Source organism: Euwallacea similis, chromosome 13, assembly GCF_039881205.1.
Source record: "Euwallacea similis isolate ESF13 chromosome 13, ESF131.1, whole genome shotgun sequence".
Lineage (NCBI taxonomy): Eukaryota > Metazoa > Arthropoda > Insecta > Coleoptera > Curculionidae > Euwallacea > Euwallacea similis.
Window position 1 is genome coordinate 2,761,655 of NC_089621.1, and position 6,000 is coordinate 2,767,654.

Below are 6,000 nucleotides of genomic sequence, written 5' to 3' on the forward strand. Positions count from 1 at the left end.
CAGACTCTTCTGGTACTGCTCGAAGAATAATGGCCGCTTTCGAACCAGTATCTAATTTGCAACTTTAATTGTCTGATGGTTTATGGAGAGTCGTCGGGGAGTGTCAAGTAACTACTTTGTTTTTTGTGTACCGTTCGACGATATGATCCCAACTTTTTTAAGCATTTCTCACGTAAAATCTCATATCAACAATAAAGTTATTAACGAAGCAAAACAAACTCTGTTCTTCATATCTCGATCCGAATCTCTAAATTGTCTTTAGATGCGTGGTGGCGTTCCGGTATTGACTTATTTGTTCCCCATTGGCTCCACGCTATTAATTACCGCATTTAATTGTTAGATTTTATTAATTTACATAAGAACCCGTTATGTGAAATTTATACAACCCACTACAATAATACCCGACTTCCTGGTTTGGAAATGGAAGTGAGCGCAGACTTAGCAGCTCATTGTTACTTTACCTGCGTGAAGTTTTTAATTATCGATAACGAGTAACGATGGGATAAACATTAAAGTTGTTATAAATAAATTGCCGTGAATTTTCTACGTCGCACCTCGACAACGATAAATCGCCCAATTTAGAGCTCAGTTAATTTATTGACATTTCAATTGACATTTAACATTGGGTTCAAGTCGGGTTCCTTTTCGGTATCTCAGATGCTCGCGTGGAATACTCGTAGACATATTAGAGGGAAATTATGGAAAATTAGGCAAATGCGGATATTTCGTATAAGACATAAATTATACATCTCGATTGAATGCGAGGAGTTTACTTGCCTAATCTAATCTGAAAGCAGATCAATCTCGCGTCTGAAGTGTGACGCCCTGTGCGAAGCCCTGATTATTGGATCAGGGATAAATCTATCCTGATGGCTGCGAGCCTCCCCGTGCTCGTTTTGTACCCTTTCAAATTACAGATCCGTGGTCTCAGCGCCAAGTACTCTTCGGGTTAACCCATCGCATATCCATCATTCGACCTTCCACGCCTGTCATCTCTCTCTCCTTCCTACGGGGTTGGTTCCCCGGACTCGGGGGAGGAGGCACCCAGGGGTCACAACGTGGACAGGTCTTTGACCTTCTTAAAACAATAACCTGAACTAACCTGGAATCGGGCGAAGATTAAGGTCCCATACGAGGGTCTTTATTCGCTCACGGGCCAACCCTTTTTTTGGCCCGCAGGACGTATAACGTTTTACGCACAAATGATGTTTGTTTAATCTTCTATCTGCGAGAAGAATAATGTTAGGCCCAATTACTTCACTAAGAGCGGTTAGGAAATTAACGGGCGTTATTTTTACCAGAGCGACGGGTCGTAAAAATATAGTAACGCTCACTGGTCAAACTCATTGTTGCTCCAATGGAAACTAGGATGTAAACAACCAGATTCGATCCATTTGTGTGCGAAAGAAATTCCTTGAACCTTTGTCCTTCGCTGTTATAAATTAACGTCCAGTGCATTGAAGAGTTCGCAAAATCGTCTCCTTCTAGGGCAATTTGAAGAAATTTCGAAGATTAAGTGTGGTACTTGTTAATCTGCTATTTTTCGTAGATTTGCTTTTTTTGGCTCCTATGTGCCTTCCAGCAAGCAATTTAGTTCCAACAGTTATTTTTCTCCAAGGGCTCAAGACAGTAAAAACTAAAAAGCACTGCTTTATAGGACACGAATTCGTAATCTCTCTCATGATTTTCTTATAGTTGTTGGTAGAAGATTTCTTTAAGATCTCTATTTTATTGCCCACAATTTATCTCTGAAAGATGCTAGTAGATAACGATAGAGACATTTTTTAGAACTGATGCTCGTGCCACGAGACAAAATGACCATTGACCCGTTGGCCCCTTTGGCCGGACCTCAATTATGGGTAATGAAAAGTTTAGTCACGACTTTTTTTCTCTCCGCTGCGCCCATTCAGTTTACAGTTGGAAATTCGTCTAAAAGTAGCAGGAACTTAATTTACTATAGCTGACCCTACGCCAAAGTTTACGAGTACCCAGTTACCAACGCTATTGTTCTAAGTTATCGGAATTTACTCGCAGCATGACAATTCTAATGGCGACTTGTCAAGCTTGTAACGAGAAAAGAAATAAAACACTCAGTATTACACCATAAAATATTGATTGTATTGGCTGAAACGTGACTTCACTACCGTTTTTAGCTTGCATGTGGTACGGTTATGTTTGTTTCAAGTTTTAACATATATAGGGCGATTCAGAAAAGTCCGAGGAATTTCCAGGGACACCGGGTAGAGAGTTTAACGAAAGTTGCTTTAAGTAGCCGGGGACGATAAGTGAGAGATGCGAGATAGTGCACTCGGCGACAGGCTAAAGTAGATGAATGGACCTCGTCCGTGTTTTCTGACCAGTCACCGATATACCGTGCGATAAGGAAAAACGGCTCTGGGGTCTCTAATACCACGCAGCTACGTTCTCAAATCCAACATTAATTCCTACACAAATGGTCCATCAAACACCCAATTTTCATCCATCAAATTCTGACTCTACATATGTATAACACGAAGTAAAAGATTTTGTGATTGCAGCAACAAACGGTTCCCAAAAATTATAAAATTTTATTAGAAAATGGTAACATGGCTTTCTTCAAATAAAAAAAAAGCGGCAATTGAAAAAAATTACTGGTGAGGCCGAGAGGGGGCTGGCTTGACACGAGACGTGCACGTAACCAGATTGTAATCGAATATGATGGAGATTAGATTGGGGCAACAAGGGCTTTGTCTTTGCTGACGGGGCTATCGTTTTGTGCTCACGTGCTTTAGAAGATTCAGTTTAACAGTCAGCAAGACTCAAATGTTGAAATACAACGTAAGAAGGTTGTTGGTATGAGCTTAGATTTAATAAAGCTTTTTTACAATGAATCAGTAAACCAAATCAAAAAGGAGTAGCATGAATCCAAAGACGTAGAAAAAAGCAAACCAAAAAGCAGATTGAAATTCCAAAAAATTAATAATTGAAGAAGTATATCGAAACTCCAAAGAGCACAAGTGAGAGCCGGAACAACACTGAACATCATTCAGATCAAATGTTCATTCTTGCTAATGGTATTTCCATCGCGAACTTAATAATGCAATAAACGGAATTGAAAGTAGAAAAAAAAATCCAATGAGTATTTGATTTAGAAAAATGCAGCATGCAGTATATCTGGAATTGTGTTGAGCCCGTACAAACCTGAATGCAATTGATGGAAATTGTGTCTGCCGACTGTATCTTCTCTTGTGTCCATTGAGTCGGCCGATTTCTAGCTGACTCAACAGCAACATCAGGCGGCATTTTATCAAAGGGATCGTCGAGTTACCTCAATAGCCTGCTTCAGTATGGAAAACATGGTCAAGTGTGTACTGGCCCATTTTAGTTTGTAGAATAGCTATTTGGCGTAGATTAGGTTGTAAATCTCATTTTTTGGGAATATCTCGACTCGCACATTTCAATTTCGGTGTTTAGAACGTACCTTTTGGCGCACGTGACGTGAAATTTTCTAAATTCTACGAAATTTTGGCTTTGATTTCCGAATCATCATCCTGCCGAATCGAATAACACAGTCTCACAAAGCAACGTAATGACATGATACGCATTCCGAAGATAATGTATTATTGTGATTGGACTGTGTCGTAACCGAAAAAGCCTCAAAGTGTCAACATAAATAAATAAATAATTAATAAAGTTTCCTATTGACTAGGGCAGGTGGGCCGCGTACTTGAATGAAACTATCACAAGTGGGCAGTACGTGTTGCATTTCGATTAAAAAGGTTACAACGACAAAAAATACATAATGAAATTTTCATAACAATTAAAACCGTTTTAATTTGAATTTAAAATCAGAATGACTATAATTCTGGTAGCTGAATAATGACGTGTTTTTTTCACCATTAGTATGCATGCGCATGACGCACTTTGAGGCGTGTACTTCCATGCAAAAAATCTTGGCCGCTTGAAATCGCACTTTTCATTTCGATCATTGGAAATGCTGCTCATCAAAAAACCAAAGAAGGTAACAACATAAATGGGTACCCATAATAACCATCGAACCATTAGTATTGGTTTGTTATTATTGTGCAAGGCCAAGTCATAATGTAGGTGAGCATATGTTGATTTTAGTTTTGCATAATCATTACACTTATCTTATTTTCATTCGATTTCACATTCACGTTTTGCAACTTGCATTAACCTGGACTCACCGGTGACTTTATTTGCATTGCACGTTTCGAGATACTCTTCGCTTAACCTCCGCAGCCACATATGGAGTGACCAACGTTGATTCGTCGTAATTACGTGTAGATACGAAAAGTGAAGTGAGCACTGCTCAACTGGAGAATATTACAAGCGAGATTCAATTTGACCCAGATTAAGTCAAATTTACATTATATGCATATGTGGACTTCCGCCTACGCGGGGCTTGCCTTAATGATAAATCGTTTTTATTGGCAACATACTGGATTTAAATTAACTATGAGCAATTTGACGTATTCACCTAATTTCCCTAGATGCCCAGATAAATCAGTTCAAATTTCTTAATTTGATCGTGGTACTAACAAATCCCTCCAAAAACGTCACGTACGTGGTAATAAATACGTTAAACCGCCATTTAGTATTTCGTCGCGGCTGGGCAATGCATGGTATGCACATGGTACCGGGCCAGACCGGATCATTGAGCGATTTAACACAAAATTCTTCACGCTTCGCGAATTCCTCTCGCTTGTACCCGGGGTAGTACCAGTCGAGATTATATAAATATCGACGATATATCAAGTTGAGAGTAATATTGTGACAGGAGAGTGCCATGATGCCATTCATGGCAGTCGTTTTGAAATTATCGGGTTTGAACCTTCAAACGGCCATTGCTGTAAGGTTGGTTAGCATCACTGGATAATTCATCACCGACCACTAGGATGCGAAGGTCAACCAAAGCTCAAAAAAGAGCATGAAATGACGTTACGTCAAGTCATACCCAGGATCTACCTAATTTCTAGCCTCTTTCAGAGCCTTATCTGCTATTAAAAATATCATTAATTTGCTACATTTATTCAGGGTCAAGACGATCATCAAAATTGTCCCCAAAGGCTATTCTGGTTATTATTACATCGAAATCATGAGATATTATAGCTCGAATTTTGGTCATTAATTTACCACACTTCAGGGCCGCAACTCAAGATAAATTTTTAAAACTCACAGTTGCTTTGAGGTTTAGTTTTTGGACAACAATTTTACGCTTTCCTTCAATCCTCGTAGATTTCTTTGCTTATGACCCTGGCACATTGAAATCGGGAAGAAATGGAATTCAGTGGCCAGATTCTGGAAATCTCGATTTCGATTCACATTCGATTATCATGTTAACTTTCGGCAAGACTTTTCGCACGACAAGGGATTTTTGCAGAATAGAAAGATTTTTGCAAAAATTTCGAAATTTCCTTATCGAATTCCTATTAAAAATCTTATGACTCTCGGGTGTGTGCGCATCCAAAGATACATTGAAACTATGGGGATTACAGCTTGAATGAAAAAAATCTAAAGGGGTTATGTCCGGAGAACGGATTGGCCAAGGATGTTCCGAGGGGGTGCCTATCCATCTTCCACGAAATCTATGTAATGGATATTCTTGCTCAACTCTTGCATTATATGCATTTTCAGTAACCGATAACGTTACATGTTCTTCTTCTTCGTTACAGCGTTCATTGCGGATTGTTACCGGTTTTTTCAAATGATCCGTATTCCGTATACAAAATCATGAATTTTTCTATATAGCGCCTACAAAAGTCAGAGTTTCTTTGCTTTGCTTATTAGCTTGTCAATAAACTCCGCAAGTCAGGGGAAATTGCATCTTCAAGTCTGTGCCTTCTTGCTTTTTATGAAAGTCATTTCACAAATTTCCAAGATGATTCGAGATAAGAAGTTATATAATCATAACAACAAAAATTTCAAACAATCGCCATAACTTATTTAAAGCTAGACGGACCCATCCCTTTTTCCTGAGAACTTGTTTCAATCGAACGC